We start from the raw sequence: 13,268 nt of genomic DNA, 5'->3' as shown, positions 1-13,268 counted from the left end.
TTTTCACCCTTTTACTATGAAAATCACCTGCTCCTCTGTTTCTATTTCCTGAGGCTTCTCAGTGACCTCTGTTATGTGAGCATTTCCTCAGATTTTTATTTTCAATCAGGTTGTACCTCTCAGCAGGATCCCAACTTCTGTTCCCAAACTCTACTCAAGGTGCAGAAAAAGTTGTTGGTGAGAAGCAGCCAATGAGCCAAGACAACCACAGGAGAACCAAGATTTAGCTTCACACTTGTAGGTGTAGCAAATTGGTTGGTCCATGTATCTCCAAGTTACTGAAGTCACTGATGAACTGAAGTCACCGATTTAGCATGTGAATCAGCCTGAGCACAAACTGAGGTCCCAGTATGACCTTAAGCAGACCATTATTCTCAGAGCCAACTGACATGGCTCACTGCAGCATGTTCCAGACAGGATTAGACTATCTATTGCCTGGCCACAGCTCATCATGCGAACCCTGGACAGTAGTGGGGGTGGCATACCCAGATGGTCAATATCAAAATGGCCACCTGTACACCAACACATCTCAACAAACCAGCCCAAGGCCTAATATGATTGATCTACTGTATGATACTCTAACAATGGCTGAAATGGTTTGATCTGTGGTAAAAACTCAAGCACAGCAAGGGGAAAAGTTACTACATGAAAGTGCCTAATGATACACCATGAAAGTCATCAACAGCTAGAAGACCACATGTTGAACCATTTAGAAATGAAAGAACATTTCTTTTATCAGTCCTTCCTCAGAAATCTGAAACCATTTCACGACTTTAAAACAAACAGAAATTGACATCTAGTCAACACCCAAAATATGACAGTTAAGAAAAATGAGAGTTAAAAAGTTTACTGTGAAAGCACAAGAATTAGTGCTATAGTTTACTTAGGACACTGATTTTAGTAGGGTTTTAAAAACTGAGTTGTTAGCACTGCTGTGAATGTTGGCCCTACCAACAGAAGGGTACCCGTATGTTAAAAAATCTTGCAACATATACATTCATGTAGACATTAAATACATACACTTGCAACATCCCTTTCCACCATTAACAACAGCCTGAGGTGGGAAACCTACCTTACTTGAAATTGATTTCACCTTAACCAAACTGAATGGTCACCTTCCACTTGTGAAATCAAGCAATTCTGTAAAAGAAAAGAAATCTTATATTGAAACTGGTCATTGAATGGCACCCATAGTAACTACTATACTTGAATAAGAGGTGTGTAAGTAGCATTTTTCAAACTGTGGGACAGGAAAACCCTTCTCAGGTCTACACTATTTTTTCAAGGCAATCACATATCTACATGTATGTGTGCGCACAAAGACCAACACAGCTTAAGCAATGCCATTTGAAAACAACCTGGTATTACAACTCTCTACCAAAGTCCAAGGTGTAGAAACACTGTGAATTACAAAAAAATAACATGTCAAATATAAAACATTCTGATTGTTGGCCTACTTTGGCAGTCTCCCAAGGTCCTAGAAATTTGTTATCCTCCTCCCATGGTGCCCCATGGCCTCAAAGCTTTGCAAGATACATAGACAGAAAAGTGACAATGCATAGCATTAGCAACACAGTACTACCCCATGCCTTCAGTTAAGTCCACAAATGTTAGGTTGTACCATAATACATTTGATAGTCTTCACTGTGCCACAAGACCTGTTGGACTTTTTCCCGACAGTAGAAGCTGGTCAAGTAGCACTTGCTAATTACACCGAAACTGACTCTTAAATACCAAGTTTAAGCCAAAAATGGTAAAACTGAAAAACATAGCTTTCCGGGAGGAAAAAAAAAGAGTACAAAACTGTTACTGCACCAGAACTGTAGAAAAGCTTGTCCAGCAGTTGCTGGAGTTTGGCGCATTTCCTTCCCCCATTACATCCATCAGTAACAGACAAACTTCAGTCAAGGGATATGTGAGAAGGAAACATATGACAAAAAAAATATGCTAGATGAAAATCGAAAACAGCCCAGTCTTCAGACTTAGCAAGATAATCAACTTTTTGCCAATACTGTAATCCACCCTTTCAACCTAAATGGTTCCCAATTTTCCACTAGGTTAACAAGATGTTCTCAAGCCCCCCTTCCAAACAAAAAGGCACATTGTACAATAAAGGAAACCTTTTCCATAGGGTTTGTTTTGGTTTGCTGGGTTTTGTTTTTTGTTTTGCCTACAAACTGAACCACTTGCATGCCCTAGCATAAAGCTATCTGTTCAGAAAAATGTAAAAGGATTGTTTCTTTTGCACTTTAAGCCGATGGGGCAAGCCTGGGATTTTGCCAATGACATTTATCTGCTTTGATTTTCCACTGCTATGTTGCAAACCAAAGCCACCTATAAGTTTAATTTTTATCTTGTTTTTTTAAGCCTGAGAGAGGAAAAACACCTTTTGTTCAACACAGTGAAACTCCAAGGTCCCTCATCAGCAGGTATGGCAGTCAGCCAACCACTCCTCCTCAAGGTAGTCAACCATCTATCAATCCATCTGGGCTTTTAAAAACAAGCAGTCACCATCTGTTCCATCTCAAGGGATGTGCTAATTGTCTTACACCTGAAAATGGACTATTTATCTTCTCACCCTGTCAACACTGAGGACATATAACATGCAGCCTGAAGTTTATGGCTAAGTTTTACCACCTTTCTTCTCACAGGAGACCTGTGTTATTTTTGAAGTCTACTATATTAAAACAGGAAATAGAAGGAAATCAGCAATATTTCTCTGTGAATTCTAAAGTTTTGCTCATAAGTAGTTTTTTTAATTAAAGATCAGAAGTGTATGGATGGGTGTCATTTCACCTTGATTGGTATTCTTTGTGATACACCAGGTGCTCATATTCACAACAAATTTGCTTTACTATAGTTACAATTGACAGGCAAAGGCAATCTCTTCTCCTTCCTCAGGGACTGATAATATTCCATACAAGTTTCTCTCTCCAGTTAGAAGCCCCCAAGTGGATTCAGAATTAGGAATTAGCCCTTGGGAGAGGATAGCATCAACCACTCCTTAGGAAAAGTAAAAGACGCTGTACAAAAATGTCCACCCAGGCCGAAAGATCAATTTTATCCTAGTTCATTCTGCAGGGTTTAACCATGCTGAACTAAATGTGTTTTTCCTCTCCCAGGCTTAAAAAAATTACCAAAATAAACCCAACACTACCTTGAGACCCTAGCAAAGCTAGAAAATAGGTACAGAATGCTTGCAGAAGGAAAAAAAAAGTAAACTACATATGCATAAATATGCAAGACTTCTATAAAATCCAAAATACATTTTGATAGGTTCCTTTCATACTAAGCTTTAAGTATATGTAATGGTACTTGGTCACATTCATTCCTCCCTCTTCTCTTCCTGCCTTCCCCTCTTCATTTTCCCATAGTTTATGAAACTGTGATCATCACTGCCTCACCCCTGGCTTCATTGTAGTTTGCATTAAACCAAGTTTCCACTTATGTCTCAACTGCAGAAGTCCAGTTTCACCCTTTGGTTCAGATTTACCAGGGAAGTCCAGCTTAATGCAAGCCAGAATCTTAGTAACAAAGCCAGTCCACAACAGAAAGAAAGCAAGAGGAGGAGTACTGAGCCCAGAATTTCTGCCTTAGTAAAAAGATTTTCCTAAGTAGACCATTTTTTAATTTTAAACTGTAAATTCCTTTGGAAAAGATAAGGACGTTTTTGTTTTCACCATTCTAAAGCACCATGTACCTAGCTCATCCCTGCATTATCTCTGTGAGGCACACAACATTATTCCCATTCAAGAGGGAGAAAGAAAGGCAAGGCTTGCTGCTGGAATGTAGATTTGCCAGCCCAAGGACACTCACAAACAGAACTCATTTCCTGATTTACCACCACTTAGCTGGAATTTTAAAGCAACTGATGCTTAAGTTGTGTGATGAGACATTACCTATAATGAATCTAAACCTTTCAGAAAATGGAATATATGCATACGATAATTTTAAATGAATCCATACTTCTGCAAATGGATATGTTATTCAGGGTTAATACTGCAACCCAGTAATTAAAAGCCCAAACTTTGCTGCTTCTTGTTGCCTAGAAATTTTAAGACTGAAATTACTTCATTTACAACTGCATTCAAAGTATAATTATGTGTGTTTAACATTAAGATATATTAAAATGAAAAGCTGGGCAAAAAGCGGAGTACCTCAGTAGATTTAAATAAATGCATTTTCCTGCATGGTGAAACTAGAGCAGTGTATTCCAATGTCAAGGATGTGAGTGCCAACTCCTTTTTGTGCTGGACTTACTTAGAAATGGAAATTCTTTACTCATCATTGATTCCTGTTCTCCTCAAGAGCAGGAGGCCAGCTAGATTTGGAGAATATCCCACCTCTGGGACTGGGAAGGCAATTTCCATGGTAAACCTCTCCCTGCAAGACTCCAGTTGACTTTTCCAATTACTTGGAGACAGTGGCAGCCACCAGATTTCCCTCTTCTGAATGATCCACTGAATCCACTTGTGAAGCATTCAGGCTGTGAAATAAGCAGGAAAGAAGCCCACCTAGCTGGCCTCCTTCACTTGAGAACAAAAAGTCAACAAAGAGTAAAGGATTTCTGCTTCTCCCCTTGAGTATAGGAGGCCAGCTACATTTGGGGATGTAGAAAAACAGGCAGGTCATCCCTGCGCAGGCCAACAGACACCCTGATCAGCTTCCTGTTAGGATACAAGTACCTTCTGAAGAATATGTCTGCCTAAGGTACAATCTGCAGAGGCCATCTGGTTAATCTTGTAGAGGCTGGAGAAGGTATGCATCAATGGCCACATGGCGGCCACATGCAGATTCTGGCCCAGGGAAGTTATGGATGCCTTCTTGCTTAGTGAGGAAGGTCCGAAGACAGCAAACAGTATGCTATGCCTCTTGAGGGGTCTGGTTTCATCCTGGTAGAACTTAAATGCCTGCCCAGCATCCAAGGGTAGCCACAAGCATTTTCTTCTTGTAGCTCTCCTGGGGAGTGGCTGCCTGTGGGAAAAAAGCGGGGCATCAAAGGCTCATGACCTATGGAAGGCAGAATTAAACTTGGGGTAGAAGGATGAGCCTGGATGAAAGACCACCTTGTGGAAGACACAGTGGTCATTCTCTGTGGAGAGCGATAGCAGGGATCAAGGAGATCTACTCCTTCAGGAGTGCCTCTATTTTCTGAGCGAGGAGGTCAAAGAACTGGAAGCCTATACAGCAGGACCACCCCACACTCCCAAAACTTCAATTCTAGTTATGATTCCCTTTACTGGAGGATCCCCTACTGAAAGGCCCATCTGCAAAGCGGGTGGGGGGAATCTTACCATATGGCGTTTTCTGAAACAAGGAGCTATGCCCACCACTCATCCACGCTACTTTCTGTGCCTTAATCACCTGTCACTTCCCCCATTACCTGTGCAGCATCATGTGGGAAGCTCAAATGAGGCAGCGTGTTTGGTCCCCCACACATGCATGCCAGGCAGAGCAGCTGCATGCTCCCCTTTCCTCTTCTTTTGGCTGGCTGACTTTGCTTGTCTGTTTTGCAGTCGATGCTGTTGCAAAGGACTGCCTCCCATCATGGAGCAAAAGATAAACTGCAGTCTTGTGGGAATCCTTTCAAGAAGTTTACAACAGAGACAGTCTTCCTGGTCTCAGAAGTGGGCCCTTCCCTAAACTGAGCTGGCCTCCTGCACTTGAGGAGATAAAGTATGCACTTTTTATACACAAGTGAACCCAGGTCACAACTCACTTAATTTCAGATAAAATCAAACTCACAAGTTTTGTGTTAACAGCAGAAAATATAAATCACATTCTTAGAACTGTTCATGAATGAAAGGAACTTAGTCCAAGTTCCTATTTCTGTTATTTGGGAACTATATACAATTTATCTCAAGTGAGAAGAGATTGTTAAACACTATACATATACAATGGATAACAAAAATCAAATGATCATTACCAAATGGCAAACAGAGGACAAGCATCAGGAAAAAATCTGTTATATTCCCAAGAACAGGGCATTCACATGCTTGTGATCACAGAAGTAATATGGCAGAAAAACATTCGGTGCTGAGCAGCAGTAAAATCAGAAATTCAGGTTTACTTAGTTGTAATCACAGAACATTTGTTGAACAGCAAGTGGCTAACCATTCTGCAAACTGGACTTCCAATGCCAAAGAAAAGAATTTGCTCCCTCACTTCAACATCAATTCCTTGAATCTATGCGAGGACACAAGAAAACTTCAAAATTCAGTGAAAAGACAGTCCGTACTTTTATTTCCTCCAGGCAAGATCATTTGTATCACTTATAGAAATGTATTGCAGGCCCATCAAGTTAGCAGTCTTTTTATGCAGAGCTATACTTTTGAACAGCTCTATACTGAATAGGAAATTATATCCACCCTCAACAGTTCCCTAGGAATGTACTTCAAGCAAAATGCAAAATATGAAATCCATCCCCTCCATTCTAGCTAGAAAGGCTTTGGAAAGTCCTAGAAAGCCCCATCAGATAAAGACAGAGACTAGCATGTTAACCTATGCATCTCTTGAGAGACTTGAGCACCCCGAGCAGTAGGGCAAACAGCAGGACTGGAAATGTCAGAGAGCTTTGCAGTTTGTCTTGAACTAGAGCAGCACAATCACTCCAGATTTGAAAGTCAGAGCAGCAAATGACCAGAAGGGGAAACACGACCTGTTTCTCCCTCCCATTTATTTCCAAGGGGAACCATGGCAAACCTTTTGCAGGGATTAAGCACACTGCTCCCATACTGCAGCCTGCAAAAGCTGGTGACTTGGATTCCAATGCAGAAGTGGAAGGAGAGACAGAGTTGGAATTCACAGATGAGATGCCACTGGGCTCAGAGATAAGCCATGTGGTCACTGAGAACCAAACAGTTTCATGTATGGGGGAATTATGTAAAGCAAATTGAGATGGGTGGGGGAGGACTTAAAATTAGTCCAATAGTACTGAGGCCAACCACGAGGAACTTGCCTCAGCTAGAAGGGTAAGCCAGCTGTTCTTACTCTGGAAGAGTGAAACAGTATTCAGTATGGAAACAACTCCATAAGCCACATTTCTTTAGCAGCCAGTATTCTAACTTTGCTTGTCTTCTGTTGCTGACTTTGTCAATGCTCATCTTTATATCACAAAGTCAGTACAGCTGGTCAGCTTTAACATAAAAACTTTAGTTAGGAAAACTTTGTCCTGATCTACTTGGAAGTAGAGTAATTCTGGCTTGCCGTATTTTGTTCCATACTTATGCTGGGTGTTGCTTATTCACATAACAGCAATTCTCACATACAGCAACATTATGCAAGTATATATGCCAATGAAATACGAAAGAATTTTACAAGGAAACCAAACAGACAATAAAGTATCATGAAAACCAACACCTAAATTTCATAATGGGAGGTTAATGCTAAAAAAGGGAAATGAAGCTTCAGAAATCTTGCAAAGTATGGAATATGAACATGAAATTAATGTAAAGAATGAATTTTACAATTTTGTGAAGGAGAACTTGTGTTTATTAATACAACATTTAAATCACCATCAAGGAAATCTCTGCAAGAAGCATTAACAACAATATTGAAAAGAACTGGATAGATTATATTTTAGAGATACTGAAATTGTGTTAACCTAATGTAAATTCAGATCATAATCCACTTGTTGCTGTTGTTCAAAGAAAAAGCAGAAAGTCACAGAAATTGAACAAGTAAAGGTACAATCCTACGCCTTCTTAGATAGAAGAACATTAGTATAACTCTCAGAACTTCTAGAATTTTCTTCTGTCTAAGCAGGCATTGGATTGCACTCCAAGAGATCCAACTGTATATGCAGCTGCTAAGAAAAGGATTGAAGAACATACTGAGAGTGCATATTCAAACTGTTTAGGTATGCTACCTGTTCTAATCAGCAGAGGTAAATGTGACTAATAACCTAGATATAGATTTTTAAAAGTAGATTTTCTTTATATTTCTATTGTATTGTGTTGCCCTGTTTTATGGGCTGTTGTACATGACCCAAAGAGCTTCAGCTATGGAATGGAATAGAAATGAAATAAATAATACATGATAATAAAGCTTAGTAAGAGAAAGACAAAATGGATAAACAGAGATAAGATAAAATTACAAGCACATTGGAAATGAAGTTAAGGAAGCTAAAAATTAGAAGGCTGAATAATGCAGAAGAACAGAAAATTGAGAAAAGATCAACAACTCTGTAACATACATAAAACAAACAAGGAAGTAGCAACCATATTTTAAAAAGAAAAAAATGACCGCCACTTGATGGGCAAGAATAGTTCTTTGATACTTAATGGTATCATTTGCACTGCTGAGTGAATATAAACTGTTTGAAGATAACAAACCAAAATGTATTATACCAGAAGTTGATACTAGACCAGAAATACAGAAAAGCACAATTCAAAATGCAGTGTAGCTAATAAAAATGGCAAAATTCCTGAATGTGGGAAATGCTCATCCAGAAAGTAAGTTAATAGACAATGATATAAATCAAATCTACAGAACTGGGATCATCCAGTCAATTGCTGTTATAATACCCACAAACAAAAATGCTTATGTCTGCAAGTAATTATAAAACAATACATTTTCTAAGACATTTACTTGTTTTTTAAAAAAACAAAACATGGTAATATTTACAAAAATGCAAAAAGGGCAGGAGACATAATAGATTCAGAAGAGGATTTGGCACTAGGAAAGCAATATTTTGTACACATGTACTCAGGCAGAGCTGCCATAATATAAGCATGGATGTATATCATGCTTTACTATGAGAAAAACTGCTGATAAAGTAACACATGGTGTTAAGGGAACTGTCGGCAAACACAGTTCTTCACTCAAGAGATAGTCATATAACTGGTAACTTTCAGTGCCAGCAAAAGCCATATTGAAAGCTAAAGGTCAAGTAACAGAGATACAGAAATACAATGAGAGGTAGACATGGAGGTATATGTTCACCTTTGTTTTTAATTTGTCCTCTAAGAATATTCTTAGGGAAGAACTTCCTGGTGGTATTATTCTAGCTTATCAATAAAATCTAGTGTGCAGATGATTCAGTAATGCTAGCTGAATGTTTACAAAGATTACTTAATAAAGCAATAAACATGGTTTAAAAGAGAACGTTAACAAATCAAGTGCATGGTGGGTAAAAAAAGCAAGTGGCCAAAAAAGTGCAGTTAAAAATCAACAATCAAAATGTGGAGCAAGTAGATAAATATACCTACCGTGAAATCTGGCTAAATAAGCAGGGGGCCAATGATGATGACACAGAAGTTAGAAGTTAGAATAAAGTTGGCCTTGGGTGCTTTTTAAAAAATGAAAAACTTAACTACTCTTGAGAAAATGAATTGTACAGAACAATGTGTTCCCTATGGCATGGAATTGTAGATCTAGAACGCCATAAAAAAGATGCATTTGCAATGTGGATAGACAGCATGATTTTATGAATTTGGACCAAGATGGTGACCAATGAAGAAGTACTAAAGAGAATGAACAAAGACCAAGAAATCCTAACAGCTATAAAGTGCAGAAAGTTAGAACATATATTAAGAAATTAAACTACAGGTTGCTGCAGTTGATTATTCGAAGTAAAACAAATGGGAGAAGTAGTGCCAGAAGAAGTCCTTAGCTGAAAATGCTTGGAAAAAGGCAGGATCATACAATACCATTGATAAGTGGCCACTCTAAAGACAGTCAAACTATGATGAGGTCCAGCCATGGGAAAGATAGTGAAATAGACCTGCCATAGATTCGACTCAAAGAATGCCCTTTTAAAAACATTGCATAATTTAATACATAGAAGTGACTGTTGATGGCTACTGGGCTATACGAGTTTCAAAGAGGACCACCCCCTTCTTCAGAGGCAGCTCCATCACTGAATAGCAGCTGCTGAGGAGCCACAGCATGTGGTCATCTCTATTCTGCATCCAAAAAATAATAAGAAACAGCTAAAATACAAAAGTCTGAATTTCTTTGCTCCCCAAGCCCCTATTAACTAGCCAAAACACTGAAGAAACCCAAAAGTCATCTCTAAAATATGGTGTGAAGAGTCTGCCAAATCAGCAAGGAAAATGCATTTATCCCTAACTCCTTAGAACTATTCCGCACAAGACAAGAAAGGGAAAATTACAACTGTAAAGCTAGTCCACCGTTGGAAAATGAGTCTTGTGTCCAAGATGACAAACTAAAGAGGAATTTTGAAATTCCTTGCTACATAGCAGGAGACAGTCAAAGCAATTTTAAAAAATAAATCAACTGATCAGAAAAGAAGCCATTGCCTTGAGTGCAATAGGGAACACACTGGCAGCCCACAATTAAACTGCAGATCCCAAATGGAGTGGAAACACCATTTCATTCCTCACAGAAGCTAGTTAACTCTCATCTCACAATTACTCAACTTTTTCTGTGTCCAAAGAGATAAAACAACACCTTTCTACTTCCTACCACAATGAAAAACAATTACTCCTGAAAATGGCAATCAGCATCCTAAGAAATACAACAGGCTTTTGGGTTTGAATTTGCTATTTTGTAGCATTCCCAGTAATATCTATGAGATTCTATAATGTTAATATGGTTTAGACTGAAGCTTGTGACGTACTAGCAACCAATCCATGATAGACAATTTGATTAATAAGAACCATTACAAAGTCTGTATTTCATGACTGCAATGCTGCTCATACTTGGAATTCTACATTAGTTGCAAGTATTAGCATTTCAGCAAGCATTTAAAAAGGTTGTTGCAGTGTTCAAAACCACAGCAAGTGAAGACTGTTTACAGAAAGTCTTCAAGACATTTTGAAAAGATGTCTTTTGTTCTTTCTTTGAATAGAACATTTCATTAGAAATTCAACTGTTAGTATTATATTCCAACCAGTTCTGAATGTAGGTGCACTTTTAAATAGCTGTCCTTCTCATCATCTCCTGGGCATCATGACCAGGTTTGCATATTACAATGGCTACATCCACATGACACAATAAGCCAGTAAAATTCTGAACAACTGTAAACAAGTCAGTATGTTGGTGTATGCACAGCGCTTGTTCACTCATGCTTGGTTCCTTCAACAAGACAGAGCAGCCAAACTGCAGATCTTCCATTTGTCATTTATCATGGAATTCTGGCTTGTCTTGCCAGAGATGAACCAGAGTATAAGGCATGGTTCATTCCTGGCTTATGTCTCTGGCTCTTCTGGGGAAACCAGAGTTCCCACTTTACAAGTCTATGTAAACAACTGTGCTATTTCTAAAACTGGAAGAACGCCCATAGTAATTCTCTGAAATCAGGAATTTTCAGCCCATTTTGCTGCTCATTTCCCCTCACATTATCTATAATTCCAACCCATCCTCCACATCCAAGCGCCTCACCACACAGCAACCCTCCCCAATCTGATGCCCTCCAGATGTTTTGAATTCCCACAGCCCCAGCAAGCACAAGCATTGTCTGGAATATTTGGGAGTTATAGCCCAAAACATATGGAAGGCACCAGGATGGAAAAAGACTGCCATACAGAAAACCTTCCCCAGTAATATGTTGGCCATAGCCCTTCCACACAGAAATTGCCATCAATACATGCACTTTAACCCAAAATAAAATCGACACTTTTCAGTCTTCTGCGTAGCATCACCACCAATGCCACGAAGCCACCTTAGGGGCCGCTTCCCAGGACTCCCAGCACGCCTTTCCTAAACAGAGAGCGGCCTTTTTCTCCTACCTTGCGTCTCCTCCACCCACAAACCGGGCGGCGTTTTTAACCAGGCGCGGGCGCGCAGGCGGGGGGGCTCGAGGCAGGCGTGGCGCCTCCGGCAGCGCAGAGCAGCGCCGGGGGGCCAAGCCCGAGGATCAGCCGCCGCCGCAGCAAAACGACGGGGGAAGCTTCGCGACCGGAAGCACGTAGGCGGCGGCCTCGGCGACAGCCCCATCCCCCGCCGCGGCCCTCCCCGGCTGGCTCTCCTTCGAGCGAGAGGCTGCGGTGGGCGAAAATGCGACGGGCCGCGCCGCCTGACCGGCTGAAGCCAGCCTCGGGCCGCCCCGCTGCGAGGCCGGCAGCGCGGCTTTCCCGCGAGCGCTCGCCGCACGCTGCCTTCTCTGAGAAAATGGCGCTCGGAGCGCTTCTCCCGCCTCCGCTCCGCGCCCCTCCCCCCTCCCCCGGCCGACCGCTTCTGGGCCCGAAGGCTGCCTCTCGCGGGGCCACTGCAGGGCCCTCAGCGAGCGGGGAGGGCAGCGCGCGCGCCCGCCCGGAGGGAAGCGCTCCGCTCGTGGCGGCTCGCCAGCTGCGGCGCCGCAGCGGCCCCGAGGGGGCGGGCAGGTGCGGGTGCGCTTCCCCAGCCCCTAAGCGGGCGGCAGAGCGGGCCGGACATAGGAGAAGCGGCGCCTCGCCCGCCTCGGCCTTCGGCCTGCTGCGACCCGCGCCCCGCGCGCGCGGCCGCCGCTTGGCCCCGCGGAGTCCGTGCTGTGCGATGCACTTGTGCTGCACTGCACTGCGCTCCGCGCGGACGGCGAAGCGGAGCAGGCGGCGGCGCCTCCCTCACTCACCGCGGGACGCGGCCTTCGCCTCTCGCCTTCGCCGCCTCACGGTCCAGGTACGCCGCAGCAGGCCCGAACTCTCTGCGCGCGCAAGCCACGAAGGAGAAGGGAGCCCGCTGGGGGATGTAGTTCTTCCGGTGCACGGGTCCTTTGGCCGCCCCTCGGCCAGCACTACAACTCCCAGCATGCCTGTTGTCCGCCATAGGTAGTTCGCACCGCCCGTTCTTCGGCCTCGAGGTGCTCCTCCCGTTCCTCGCGGCTGTTTCTCTCTTGCCGGAGGGGCTGACGGGAGATGCAGTTTTATGAGCCATACGCTTGCCATAAGCTCCCATTGAGGCTCTGGGGAGGTGGGAGAGAGCGCAAATTCCAGGGACTGCGCGTGCCACGTGCTCTGGGGGAAGGGTTTCCTGCGGGACTTCGGTGCAAACGAGTGGTTCATTCATTTATTAGATTTATCTCCTGCTTTTTTTCTTTTTTAAAAAACTCAAAGCGTCTTACATCATCATTTAGGACATGAAGAAGCAGAATTTAAAGGTCAGACCCACATTTTTCCATTTGAGTGACCAGTCACATCAGCAGAAGTGGGATTAATATTAGCAAGTAATAAACATTTTAATTCATTACTGTTGTCCTGCAGTCCTCTGTCACACCGATCCGCAATTCAGAGGCTCGGAAATCAGTTTCTTGTCAGGGCAAATAGGTTTATTTACAATTGAATGCATGGATCCATGGGTGCCTAAGAAGGAACACCCAATGTTAATTC

At 42.3% G+C, this 13,268-nt stretch overlaps 1 protein-coding gene across 4 annotated transcripts in view; it reads right to left on the bottom strand.

The window, feature by feature from the left end:
- Nucleotides 1-12,633, bottom strand: part of THRAP3 (thyroid hormone receptor associated protein 3) — a 39,396-nt gene extending 26,763 nt beyond the window's left edge. For 2 of the 4 annotated variants that reach the window (XM_044419451.1, XM_044419454.1), the window contains exons 1-2: nt 12,515-12,632; nt 1,073-1,140 (exon numbers count right to left, since the gene is read on the bottom strand). The gene's annotated coding sequence lies outside the window, so the exon portion shown is untranslated. Of the gene's footprint in view, nt 1-1,072; nt 1,141-11,693; nt 11,787-12,514 lie in introns of those variants that run through there. The other 2 variants (XM_044419455.1, XM_044419452.1) reach the window with 2 other exon arrangements.
- Between the last annotated feature and the right edge of the window lie 635 nt (nt 12,634-13,268).

This window comes from Varanus komodoensis, unplaced genomic scaffold (assembly GCF_004798865.1).
Source record: "Varanus komodoensis strain SLA01 unplaced genomic scaffold, ASM479886v1 scaffold103, whole genome shotgun sequence".
In the NCBI taxonomy this organism is placed as follows: Eukaryota; Metazoa; Chordata; class Lepidosauria; order Squamata; family Varanidae; genus Varanus; species Varanus komodoensis.
This window is presented reverse-complemented; position numbering and strand designations above follow the sequence as displayed.